The 14,697-nt window shown below is 45.4% G+C and overlaps 1 pseudogene; it reads left to right on the top strand.

The window, feature by feature from the left end:
• Positions 1 to 2,458: 2,458 nt before the first annotated feature.
• On the top strand, positions 2,459 to 4,287 carry LOC137526021 (2-oxoglutarate dehydrogenase complex component E1-like; annotated as a pseudogene).
• The last annotated feature ends 10,410 nt before the right edge of the window (positions 4,288 to 14,697 follow it).

The raw sequence follows: 14,697 nt of genomic DNA, 5'->3' as shown, positions 1-14,697 counted from the left end.
TGGTTTAACAAACTGGAAGATCACAATAGAAATACTGACGTCTGCACAACAGAGTAGAATAATAAATGTGTTTTATTACAATAATGCAAGTGTACAAATGCAGATCACCATACACATACAATATACAATCAAACAACGCGTGGTGCACCACAAATACCAGAACCCTGACTATCTATCTATCTATCCAAATATATACAGCAACCCACACAATATGAGAATATATACAATAATACAATATATACAGACACGTCTCAACACAATCAGCACACAGAAGAATCGTCAGACTAGCAAGGATCAAATACCAGGAAATCAGAATGGATCAGAAGTACAGAATCAGAAGACAAGAGATTAGTCGAACAAGCAGGAGTCAAAATACCAGGAGCTCAGGATACAGGACAGATGGCCAGAGTCACAACACTGCAGGAACAAGACACAATGACCTAGCCATGTGCTGCTAGGAAGTCCGGCCTTAAATATGCAGCACATTGCTCAGGTGACTGACCAGAGTCTTTCACAGTTCCATCTGCTGGTGAGCCGAGGAATTGCACTGCTCCCAGCAATATGAGCGCCACCTGCTGGTAGACAGCTGAAGTCCACCTCAAGTTCCTAGTGCTGCCACCAGCAGGATGACACAGGCACAGATCATTACATGAGTAAAGGAAGACACGACAAATAACTACAATCCGAACACCAAGGAAAATAACAAATGAACTAACTAAACGCGGTCACCGCACGTTATGCGCAACAGTGACAAGCGCGTTAATAGCACGGTCAACGCATGTTAAGCGCCACAGTGACAAACGTACCAACTCTGACTAACAGATGAACACGGGAAACAAAGACAAACAGATAGCGGGAACGCTTGCTAATTGGTTGCCTAACACCAGACAACAGCAAGCATTCATTCCAGACAAAACAGACTGAAGGAGTAACCAGTAGCAACTGCTGCCAAGGTTATACTCCAAGACACAGACAAGGGAGATCCACCACCTCTAGAGCTAGGGTGAATGCTATCAAGGAACGGAACAGAACGATTCACTATCAGCCACTGCTGGAGATAGTACAATCTCAAGGACAGGACAAGACAAGACTAGGCAGTACAAATAATACACCAAACTGACTGCACTAGTAGGAGTGCAAAGTGCACTCCCCAAGAATTAACTACACTAGGATATTTAGCAACAAGATACAAAGAGGCTGAGGCTCTAAGGTTAGTCTAACCAAACACAACCTATGATGAGCAAGGAATTCTGGGAGGAAGTGAAATTTATACTGAAAACCTTCAAAGGAAGCTGAAAAGCAGATTGCAAGATAAGTGGATGCAAATCAGTCACCACAGCAGCAAGCCTCCCGAATCTTGCAAGCTGACAAAAAGGCCTCTTTTCCCTGGACAGAACTATGCAACCTGCATAGGAAACCAACAAACTGTCCAGAGAATCAAGGCCAGCAGAGCGGATTCTGACATTACCCCCCCCCCCCCCCTTTAAAGACGGATACCAGACATCTTCCAAAACAGAAGACTCTCCTCTCTGCAAAACACTCAAAAAAATGATTCAGAATGGCCGGGGTAGACCAACCAGGCATGCTTCCTGAACTGACTAAACCATGACGGAAACAATCAGCCCCAGAACTCCAAAAGCCATGCCCATCAGCACAACAAGTTCCAAAGTGATATACCCATGAGCACTGCGACTACCAGAACAATGCCCACCAAGAGCCTTGGCATGATACACCCAGTCCCCCAGGTCAAGTCCAAAGAACTTGAAACCTTCACAGTTGTGCCCACTACAACAGTCTTCTCCAGCATAATACTCATTATTGTATTAGTCCAAAGTACCAAGGCAAGAACCCCTGGGAATCTCCCAGAATGACTCACTATTCCAAAGAGACCCCAAGAGATTAGAAGATCCCAGAGAGTCACATGGTGATCCAACAGGACCCCCCACATGACTCAGGGAAACCCCCAAGCCAAAGACACAAGGACAATGTGAGGCTCCGCGGGAAAGCAGCCGCCTCTACTCAGCATGGGGCGGCTGCTTCCCGTAATGGCATGGCGGAGCACGGAGAGACAGCCGCCTCCACTCAGCGTGAGGTGGCTGTCTCCATGCAGGGCTTGGAGGAGCGCGGAGAAACCACCGCGTTGGACGCGGCGGTTAGCGCGCATGGCCCCTTTGCTGGGACACCGCAGAGCGGTGCTAGTGTGGCTGGGACTCGTAGTCCCTCTAGCTTCAGAGTGACGCGTGCGCGCGCACTAAGGCAGGGCTTATGTGGTAGCCAGAGGTGAGTTAGCTGACCAGGCTGGTCAGCTGACACTGGCTCCACACCTCATTGGTCCAGCTCTTAGGGGTGGCACTGGACAGCCCCAGAGTATATATACTGGAGCCTGGTCATTTCTCTGGTGTCTGGCGTTCTGTAGATGGCCGCGCCCTCCAGCTCTCGCTGCCAGTAGTCAGGCGGGAGCCGGAGGGAGTGGACGGCTGTGGCTGCGTTCTGCACGCCAAGGTTCTGGTAATTGGTCTCCCACACAGACAGAAACATGTTTCACTTAAGGACTTGTGCTGCTAAGCTTAGGCCACTGACGGCCTCTCAGACTGTTCGGTCACTTTCACACAGTCAGCCTGTGACCCCAAGGACGTTTCAGCAAATCAGGTGTCTGAGCACACCTGTGGCCGCAGAGCCTTTTCTCAGTGGGACTAGTTTGAATTATGTGGAGGAAATGTATTACGCATGGCTGGAAAACCCCAAGAGCGTCCATAAGTCTTGGGACATCTTCTTCCGGAATGCCAATGCTGGTTCTGCGCCGGGAACCGCTTACCAGAGCCCCCCACCCCTGGGGACCACCAACCTTTCCACCCTCACCCAGGCACAGTCACTAGTTCAGGCCCAACCAAATGTAGATAAGCTAGTGGAAGATCACTTGGCTGTGCAGTCCCTCATCCGGGCTTACCAGGTTAGGGGTCACCACGTTGCAAAACTTGACCCCCTTGGAATTAGCTGTGTTAATTTTGATGACGCTCCAGTAATTGTCGGTCCTCCGAATGTTGGGTTTTATGGACTGGAGGAATCCGAGCTGGACAAAGTCTTCCATCTACCAACCACTACATTTATTGGAGGTAATGAGACAGCCTTACCCCTCCGGGAGATCATCAAGAGGCTAGAGATGGCCTACTGTCGGCACATAGGAGTTGAGTTCATGTTTATTAATGACCTGGAGCAGTGTCAGTGGATCCGAGAGAAGTTTGAGACTCCTGGAACCATGCAGTTCACCAATGAGGAGAAACGCACATTGCTAGCAAGGCTGGTTAGATCCACTAAATTTTAAGAGTTCCTCCATCGGAAGTGGTCTTCAGAGAAGCGGTTTGGATTGGAAGGATGTGAAGTGTTGATTCCTGCCCTGAAGACATTCATTGATAAATCCAGGGGTCGATTACATCATCATGGGAATGCCACAGCCAGTGGGGTTGAAAGCCCTTCAGAGATTTTTGGGTTTTGCGAACTATTATAGGAGGTTCATAAAGGGGTACTCCACAATAATTGCCCCTCTTACCAGTCTCACAAAAAAAGGGGCAGATACCAACCATTGGTCCCCTGAGGCTGTGGCAGCCTTTTCTCACCTGAAAAAATTGTTTTGCTCAGCACCTATTTTGAGACATGTGGATACGTCCTTTCCCTTTATTGTTGAGGTTGATGCCTCGGAGGTTGGGGTGGGGGCGGTGCTGTCTCAGCGGTCAGGGTTGCAGGGCAGATTACATCCATGCGCTTACTTTTCCCGTAGGTTTTCACCAGCAGAGAAAAACTGCGATATAGGCAACCGGGAACTTCTGGCCATTAAATTGGCATTTGAAGAATGGCGCCATTGGTTGGAAGGGGCAGAACATATGATCACGGTTTACACTGATCATAAGAATTTAGAATACATCGAGGGGGCTAAGAGACTAAGTCCCCGTCAGGCCCGTTGGTCTTTATTTTTTACAAGGTTCAGATTTGTAATCACGTACACTCCAGGCAGCAAAAACATCAAGGCAGATGCCCTGTCCAGAGGTTTTGAACCAGAGACAGCACAGACCCCTGCTCCTGAGTTCATTGTCCCGCAGAGGTTAGTGTTTGCAGCCACAGAGACCTGGGAAGATTGGGCAAAGGTTCTGGGTCCCTTTCAGCAGGATGTCCCTGAGGGAAAACCTGAGGGGGTTTTGTTTATCCCACTGCCATTTCGCCTACAGGTTCTTCAGATGTTTCACACCCATAAGAGTGCTGGTCACCCTGGAGCTTCCAGAACGCAGGATCTGATTGCCAGGTGTGCTTGGTGGCCTTCCATGGCAACAGACTGCAAAGAATATGTCAGGGAATGTGCGGTATGTGCTAAGAGTAAACCCTCCCGGCTGGCACCTGTGGGAAGGTTACAGCCTTTGCCCACCCCGAGTGAGCCATGGACCCACCTGTCCATGGATTTTGTGGGGGAATTGCCCAGGTCTGAAGGCATGTCGGTCATTTGGGTGGTAGTCGATCGCTTTAGCAAAATGGCCCATTTTGTGCCCCTGAAAGGACTCCCCTCGGCTCAGGAACTGGCCAAATTGTTCATCATTCACGTCTTCCGGCTGCATGGCATTCCGGAGAACATCGTGTCTGATAGGGGAGTCCAATTTGTGTCTGGTTTTTGGAGGGCATTTTGTCACCAAATGGGCATGGAGCTGTCATTCTCATCAGGCTACCACCCACAGACCAATGGGCAAATGGAGAGGGTCAACCAGTCTTTGGAGCAATTTTTGAGGTGTTATGTTGCTGAGGCACAGAACGATTGGGTCAAGTTTTTGCCTTTCGCGGAGTTCGCACACAATAACCTGAAAAGTTCCTCCGCAGGGTTCTCTCCGTTTCAAATAGTGACTGGGAGGTTGCCTAAATTCTCCCCATTGCCAGTGGCCTCCACTCCGTTCCCAGCACTGGAGGATTGGCAGAGGTCACTCAGGGACAATTGGGGAATGGTTAAAGAGAATTTACAGAAAGCATTTCAAAGTCAAAAGGGTCAAGCGGACAAGAAACGTTCCTTGGAATGGAAGTTTCAGCCAGGGGATTTAGTCTGGGTGTCCACACGTCACTTGACCCTGAAGCAGCCATCTGCCAAACTGGGCCCCAGGTTCGTGGGTCCATTTTCTGTGACTAAGAAGATCAACAACGTCACTTATGCCGTTGATCTTCCCGCCAGCAAGCGTGGGGTGAGATCATTTCACGTGTCCCTGCTCAAACCGGCAGTTCATGTGGGTCCTACTCCTCCTCCTCCTGTGATGATAGATGACCAACCTGAGTACGAGGTAGAAAATATATTAGATTCACGCATTGTGCAAAACTCAGTACAATATTTGGTGCATTGGAAAGGGTATGGCATTGAGGAGAGACAATGGGTACCTGGGAATCGCATGCATGCGGACGAATTAAGGAAGGAGTTTCATGCCCTACATCCCGAGAAACCTGGTAGGAGTATGACCTTTTGCCTGCCTGACTATCCTCCTGAACTCTGATCTTGTACCTCGATATTTCTGATACTCTGTTGCCGAACCCCGGCTCGTCCTTAGACTCTGTTTCTGCCTCCTGATCTTGTACCTCAATATATCTGATACCCTGTTGCTGAACCCTGCCTATACCTTAGACTCCGCCTCCGCCTACTGTATCTGTACTTTACCTGTCCGTGTGTTTACGACCTGGCTTGTCCGACCTCGAGAACCGACCTTACCGTTGGAGGCGGTTCCCCGTCCTGTTAGTGACACTTCCTCCAGAGTGTCACTTTCAGACAAACCTTCCTACTGTCAGCCTGACTCCTCCCATCTTGGAGAGTTCAGGTCTTCGGAAGGAATCCGTGCAGTACTCCTTACTGCGCTGAGGCCTAGTCCTCTAAGTGTTACTGTTACACCAAACACTACACTCTACTCAGGTGAACAGAGGTTAGCTGGTATATCGGATTATCGGTGATACTGCAGATCACTTATAATCTGGTATATATCTGTATTCCCAGTGATACTGCAGATCACCGGTAATCAGATCCTCTCTGTGCTTCACCGATCATTACAGACAACTTGTTTTTAGGAATCAGAACCGTATTAAGGCATGTGGCGCCACCGACGCCTTCTGGACAAGACACCACCAGGGGGACATCAGAGCACATAAACACAGAGGGCACCTCCGGGCACACTGGATCACGGAAAACATCTGAGCACACTGGAACAGGAGCAACCACTGGGCAGGCTGAGGAACTGTAGACCTCAGAAACCGACACAGCCAGACTCTCAGTTAAGGTTCCCTGTAAGCAACCTGTTTCTATTGCATTGAGCATAAATGGTAAATTTTAGGCCAGCTTCAGTTGGTACAGTGGTTAGGGTGCATGCCCACCACACAGTGAGACCTGGGTTCAAATCCCAGCCAATGTGAGTTGGCTTATATGCTACAAATCCTTAAAGGGAACCTAAACGGAGAAGGATATGGATTTTTCCTTTTAAAATAATACCAGTTGCCTGAATCGCCTGCTGATCCTGTGTCTCTAATAATTTTAGCCACAGCCCCTGAACAAGCATGCAGATCAGGTGCTCTGACTGAAGTCAGACTGGATTAGCTGCATGCTTGTTTAAGGGTGTGATTCAGCCACTATTGCAGTCACAAAGATCAGCTGGACTGCCAGGCAACTGGTATTGTTTACAGGAAACATCCATATCACTCTCAGTTAAGGTTCCCTGTAAGCAACCTGTTTCTATTGCATTGAGCATAAATGGTAAATTTTAGGCCAGCTTCACTTACTACTGTAGTGGTACAGTGGTAAGGGTGGCTTGGCCACCACACAGTGAGAGCTGGGTTCGATTCCCAGCCATGGTATGATGTATACTGTTTTTTAAAATAGTATAATTCCCTGGCAGAAGAGACCCTCCTCCCTCTGGTAGGAGGGAATAGGCGGAAAGGGACCCACAAGAGGCTAATTAAAATCTTCCTAGCAGAGTGTGTAGCAGCTGTCCCATAACTAATTAGTGTAGGCAGACAACTGAGTCAAATGGTATAAGGACCTTGCTTGGAAGCGGGAGGGTGGGCGGGCCTCCAGCAGTGAGAGAAGTGTGTTTGGCAATAATATGTCTGCTGACAGTGATATGGAGGGTCAAAGTTTTGCTCAATAGAGCATTATGGGGCGAATCAAAATTCCGCAAAAGTTCGCCTGATGTAGGCGAACACGAACCCCCAAAGTTCGCCTGGAACCGTTCGCAGGCGAACCGTTCGCGACATCTCTAGTCCTCAATGCTAAATGTACTAATGACTATAAACAATTGAAAAGACAATATGCTGCAGGGAAAAATAAATCAGGTAAAATACTCGCTGACCTTCTTAAAAAAAACAATAAATCCAACTTTATACAGGGTATTAAAAACTCACAAGGTAACATTTTATATGAACCTGAGGAAATCTCTAAAATCTTTGCCGACTTTTATGAGAAATTATATAATATAGATGCATCGAATCTTATGAGTGGAGAAAGCTTTTTAGGAAATATTGAGCTACCCTCACTGTCTGCATCAGAAAGGGAATCGATAGAGGAACCAATATTGGAAATGGAGTTTTGTGAAACTGTGGCTAAACTTGCAAAACAGAAAAGCCCGGGCCCAGACGGCTTTTGTGCAGAATTTTACCAACACTTTGCCCCATTGCTGGCTCCTCTTTTCTGTAATCTAGTTAATAACAAAGAAGAAAAAGTCTTTTCAGATACAACTAACCAAGCGACAATTACTTTAATTCCTAAAGAAGGAAACTCTGGTCTGGAATGTACACACTTCAGACCAATATCCCTTATAAATTGCGATGTTAAGATCTACGCAAAAATCCTGTCAAATAGACTAAGTGCAGTAGCAGAGACGTTACTGGGAAACCAACAGGCAGGTTTTAGGAAAAATAAACAGATACAAGATAATATTTATACTGCAATAGATCTTATTCACCTATGCAGAACAAAGGGGGAGGAGTCAGTAATGGTGGCAATAGACGTGGAAAAGGCCTTTGACCGTCTATCTAGAGATTTTATATTTATAACATTAGAAAAGTTGGGTCTGGGCAAAAAATGTATTGACAGAATCACAAAACTTTACATTAACCAAAGCGCAGGGGTAAAAGTCAATGGCCTTATATCCAACTTATTTCAGATAAAGAATGGAGTTAGGCAAGGATGCCCATTGTCCCCCTGGTTGTTCAACCTTAGTATTGAACTCTTAATACAGGCAATTCAACAAGATATGGGTATAAAAGCATTCAAAACTAAGAAAGAAGAAGCTAAAACTCTGGCACATGCAGATGACCTATTACTTGTACTAACCAAACCCATTGAATCCTTGTTGAATTGCCAGATCCTTTTTGAAAAATTTACTAAGGTCTCTAACTTTAAATTAAATAGAGAAAAAACAACAATACTGAACATAGGTTGCTCTCGTCAAACGGAAATTGTTATTAAACAGTATAACGACTTCAGGTGGAACAATAGAGAGACAAAATATTTGGGCATCAAGCTTACTAACGACCCTGCAAGTCTCTTCAATGCCAATTTTCCCCCAATTATGAAAGATTGTAAAAAGAAACTTCAAACATGGGATCGACCATGTTTTAATGTTTTAGGAAGAGTAGACATAATTAAAATGATGATACTTCCAAAATTGCTATTTTTGATATGGAGTATTCCTGTGACCCTTCCCAGTGCATGGCTGAGAAATTGGGAACAGATCTTTCAACATTTTATCTGGCGTAACTGCAAACGCAGGCTTAATTATAAGCTTCTTACAAGGGATAGAGAGGCAGGGGGATTGGCAGCACCAGACATTAGGCGTTACTATTTGAGTGTACAGCTGGCCAGTATGCTGGACTTAAAGAGGAAACTCTCGGGGTCCTTTACATCTAAAAATCCATCAAAAGTATGGCCATGGTTGGAGGGGGAGGAGTGTAACTTTGATACTGTATTTACATGGATTCCGGGGAACATTTATAGATGTCTCCAAATATCTAGCCATCCTTTAATTAAACCAACTTTAAAGGCCCTTTATTGGATAATCTCCAAATGGCAGAAAAATACAGGTATTTCACCAATTACATCACTGAGGGAGAACCCAGACTTCCCCCCTGCTATGCAGAAGAAATGGTTTTATAAAAATAAACTAAGTGTGGAAACCCGCATTATACACTTAAAGGGGGTTAAGACCCCAGGGATTACTGGGCTCGTGGAGACAGCAAAACAGGGGAATACATGGGGATTAATACAAGCTTGTAGTTATTTGCGGAAAATGGAGTCTAATGAGGGACCTGTGAGGAAAGAACTAAATATTTTTGAAAAACATCTATTTTTAAATATAGACATGGAAAAAAAACTGTCAAAGCTTTATGACTTTGTGAGATATACGGAGTGTTGCACTCTTCCACCCCCTTCCTACTGTACCAAATGGGAGAGGGAGCTTGATCCTTTGCTTAAAGAAAAATGGCCCACAATTTGGTTAAACAGTTGGAAAGTCCAGGATCCTGGGCTACAGCTTGTCCAGTTCAAGGCTATCACTAGATGGTACTTAACACCTATACGTTGTCAATATTTTCAGAGTGTGGCTAAATGTTGGAGATGTGGCCAGGGAGGGGGTACAGCTATGCACATGTGGTGGTCCTTCCCGGTTATTAAACCTTTTTGGAAGGAAATAATAGATTTTTCAAGTGTCTTGTTGAAAGGTTGTTTTAAGCTAACAGCATCGGAAACTATCCTCAGTTTTGCTGATAGATATGACGGCATAGGTTGCTGTCTTATAAAAGAAATTGGAACAGTTGTAGCCAAATCTATGATAGCTTTGGGCTGGAAAGGCTCTACTCCACCAACATAGATTGAATGGATTAACAAGATGAACACATTGTATGATTGTGGGGAAAACTTGTGGAACCATCTGGTTGAAAATTTGGAGGAGTCCACTTAGAGGGACAGGGTTTAATTAATTTATCATAGTGATCTGAGGTATACCCTTGGTAGAGATGGGGAGGCACGTATAAGACAGGGAACGAGTGATGAATGTGGTAGATGTGAGCGGGAGTTGAAGGTACAAGTGCAAAGGATGTTAGATGAGAGAGGAGAGATGGATATGTTGTAGAATAGTGGAGACGGTTGTGATGTGATGAATGCAGTAGATGTGTGTGGGAATGTGTAGGAGTGAGGAGTATGTTAGATGGAGGAATGGAGATGGATATACTATATTATAGCGAGGCCAAGGCTATGGCATTTTAAGTGAAGGGATGGGGAGGTGTTCTTTCCACTGCGTTATAAAGGTATAAATAAAGATTAATTAACTTTAGAAAAAGGTATACTGCATTACAAACTATGATGAAAGCACCTCTCAGCTCAAGTGTGCGGCAAATAAGCTGCTACGCGAATAGCTGAGATTATATGTGCGCTGAGTTTGAAAAACAAAAAACACAACTGAGCAAAGACAGAGCATTAATTGAGTAAAGGAAGACACAGCAAATAACTACAATCTGAATGCCAAGGGAAATAACAAATGAACTAACTAAACGTGGTCACCGCACGTTATGCGCAACAGTGACAAGTGTGTTAATAGCACGGCCACCACACGTTAAGCACAACAGTGACAAAACGTACCAACCCTGACTAACATGGAAAACAAAGACAAACAGATAGCAGGAACGCTTGCTAATCGGTTGCCTAACACCAGACAACAGCAAGCGTTCGTTCCAGACCAAACAGACGGAAGGAGTAACCAGTAGCAACCGCTGCCAAGGTTATACTCCAAGACACAGACAAGCAAGATCCACCACCTCTAGAGCTAGGGCAAATGTGATCTAGGAACAAGACTGAGCGATTCACTATCAGCCACCGCAGGAGATAGAGCAATCGCAAGGACAGGACAAAACAAGACAAGACTAGGCAGTAAAAATAGTAGAAAAAAAGGGAGAGGAGACTGCTACACTCACGTGTGTTGACCCAAATGGGAGCAGGAAAAATGAGAGCCAAAGTTCAAAGTTACCAAGGAAATCCCGCTACACCAAATGGCAGGGTGAAGTCAAACATCTTTATTCTTTAATCCATCATCAGATAAAAAAGCTCACGCGTATCGGAGCAGTGAATGGCTCCTTAATCATTGCTATAACTATGACGAGCAAGGAATTCTGGGAGGAAGTGACAGTTATACTGAAAACCTTCAAAGGAAGCAGACAAGCAGATTGCAAGATAAGTAGATGCAAATCGGTCACTACAGCAGCAAGCCTCCCGAATCTTTTAAAAATGACAGAAAGGCCTCTTTTCCCTGGACTGAACTATGCAACCTGCATAGGAAACCAACAAACTGTCCAGGGAATCAAGGCCAGCAGAGCGGATTCTGACATAATGCACTTGCTTCAGCCAAACACACTGGACAATGTATCTCAGTGGCAGTCACAAAGCAAGGATGAGATTCTCATCATGGCCCCCTCCTTATATACAGGAGGGACTGGCAAGGTTCCCCTCTGTGATTGGTTGCTTGGGCTTAGGCTGGGAGCGCTCTGATTGGCTGAATGACGTCATGGACATCATCTCCATGGTAACAGTACCTGGATACCAGATATCCGCATGATATCTGCGGATATCCGGACATGCGACCAACTATCCGCAGATAGCTATCTAGATTTTGGCCCAGCTATCCGGAATCCGGATCTGGTCGGATAGGCCTAAAAAGTTTGGATATCCGGGTCTACCCGGATATCCGGAATCCTGTTGAGCAGCACTGCTTTCATTAGCCAAGCGGTTTATATGGGAAGCGTTTTAAAAAAACACTTCAGCAACAGACAATTCACTCATGGGATTATGTTAAAAGAAGGCCCAGAAACAAACCCAAACCATTTCCATGGGCAGACCTACCTCTCTTGGCACTTAAACTGACGATTCCTAATATATGCTTGAACAACTGGACTCAAGCAGGTATCTTACACTTAAGAGATTTATGGACAGAAAATAGCATCCACACCTTCGAATTTCTAAAATGGAAATACAAACTCCCTGTCAGTGAGTTCTATACATACCTACAAATCAAACATCTAGTAGATTCCCATAACCTAAACACCGAAACCATCCCCCAAGACATCTGGGACTTCCTTACCACGCCCAAGCTCCCCCCTAAGGGAGGGATCTCCTTCTGGTATGCGTACATGAACAATAACCCCTCCCCGGCATTCAGGAAACATATCAAAATATGGGAGAGAGATCTCCAAACTAAAATTGAACCTACAGACATCAAAAAAGCACTTCTCCAATTAAAAAAATACTCTAAGTGCATTAGCCACACAGAAACATATAAAAAGATACTATACAAATGGTATCTCACCCTGCAAATCATGGCCAAAATAGCTCCCCAATACTCACCAGATTGCTGGAGAGGCTGCTCCCATACAGGATCCATATTACACCTCCTATGGGAATGCCCCAAAGTAGTCCCTTACTGGACAAAAATATGTAAATTAATCTCTGAAATATCCAAAACACATATCCCCTTGGATCCAACATTAGCCCTTTTCCTCCTGAATCTAGAACAATTTCCCCAGAAGCTAAGATTAGGCATCACCCATATCATTTGTGCAGCCAAACACCTACTAATCTCCAACTGGCGCCAACCAGATATCCCCACCATGACACAAACCACCAACTTAGTTGATTATAATCTAAAAATGGAACGTCTAGGAAGAGCAAGATGTGATCAAGCCCTTTGGCATCATGAATGGTCTTTTGACTGGAAGTTAGCTCTTTCCACCGCTACCTACAGATAGATAAGAAACCATAAGGTTAATAGGCCCAACCACACACACATTAGTTTTCACCAAACACTAAAAGTGTAGGATACCTACTTCCCCCACCCCTGGCCACCCAGAGGCCTTACCCCCACCAACAGACCCTCCCCTCTCCCCTGATTGCAGATCTCACAGGCACATCCCAGTCTACCTGGATAACAGGCTAGAGACTGAGATCCCTACCTCTACCTTTCAACATAAGTAAACTCAGGACAAGGCGAGAATTTGCTCTACGAACACCTCAAGCAAAGGACTACCTTACTCCACCTAGACACAGAAGATATAGATAGATACTTCTATCACCCGGTCGAAAGGCTTAGCCTAGAGACCAGACGCTTTATGTTACTCTACCTTAATTACTTTCTCTGAAATTTCATGTTGAACTAACAAATATCTAGGTTATATTGATTGATCGTTAGTTGTTGTCATAGACATATGGAAAGGTTGAAACAACTTACTGTAACGTCTGAAAAATAAGTTAACAAATGTTGTTTCTTGTATATTCAATGTTTAATGTTGAAAAACCAATAAAAAATATGGAAAAAAAAAGAAAACACTTCAGAACCGCTCTGGTGCGCACCAGCCCTCTTTCAGCTTTTCTCTCCTCACCGTTTCTCCTCTTCTCTGCATAAGGGCTCAGACACACTATAAGCACTTTCTGAGCGATTTTACCGCAATCGCGATTTTACCATGATTTTAATGTGAGTCAATTTGAGCGTTTTTTTTAAAAGCTGTCAGAAATCTCTGATGGCTAAAAGCGCTCAGAAAATCGCTTATAGTGTGTCTGAGCCCTTAGTATTTGTACACTGTGGGTAAGTTGGGCGCCGGAAGTTGAATTGAATTGAATTGATGGCTCTTTCTGCTGCCACTAAACTCCCCGGCGGCAATAAATACTATTCCCCCTCCAAGTCGTCGCAACTCTGAGGGAGGTGTAATTTGGGGTATGGCGGTTACCGGAGCCAGAATTTTCCTTGCACGCCCCGCGCAGCATATTTTTGCTGCTCTGGGGCTCCTGGTTTGGGTAGCCGGTGCTGAAGCCGTGCACCAAAACCACCTGCTTTGCCTTCTTCCTTCTCCAATCTTGTTATTAGAAACCATAATCTAAAGCATGCATCAATTGTTACAGGCAGATTCTTTCACTATGATCAGATCATAATGGCTTTTCCACCTGTCAGTACTGAGTATGGATGTTGCCTATAGGGTTTCATACTATAGTAAAGTGGCTGCCACTGACCACCAAAAAGGCATGGATGTTAAGGGGGGGGAGAGAGATTGGAGTGAAAACAGTGATGGAAGGAGGGGTACCAAAACTTTTGGAAATTACCATTAGCGAGGCAGGGATCATGGTGCCAGGAGGGAGGTCAGTAAAGATGTGTTACCTGACTGAGGGTGGTCTGATAAAGAGGGAGAGGATATCCGAGATGGAACAGGGGCATATTTGACGGATTAGTAGAGATGGTGGTGAAGGGGAGGACATAAGTGAGGGTCTGAGGTGGGAGGAATGAGCCTTGGGGAATTAAAGTGGCCATACATCTGTTGACATCTGGCTACCTATACTGTGGGGAACATCTGGCTACCTTTCCTGTGGGGTTGTCTTGCTATCTATTCTGGGGGGACATCTGGCTAATACCTATAGGGGGACATCCAACTACCTATACCGCAGGGACATCTGGCCACCTATATTGGAGGGGCATCCTTTCAACAGGGTGGCTGAGCAAGGGGGCCCAAAATTTATTGCTCTGCTTGGGGCCCTGTGTGGTCTTAATCCGACTCTGATTATGAAGCCAAATTTCTGTTTTGCATAGAATTTTAGTAAGGAGGCTCTTTGGTCCTTGTTAGCCCCTTACACACTCCTTGGAGTTCTGGTTCACCATTTGCTTGCTGGGA

The sequence above is a fragment of the Hyperolius riggenbachi genome, chromosome 7, assembly GCF_040937935.1.
Source record: "Hyperolius riggenbachi isolate aHypRig1 chromosome 7, aHypRig1.pri, whole genome shotgun sequence".
NCBI lineage: Eukaryota > Metazoa > Chordata > Amphibia > Anura > Hyperoliidae > Hyperolius > Hyperolius riggenbachi.
This window is presented reverse-complemented; position numbering and strand designations above follow the sequence as displayed.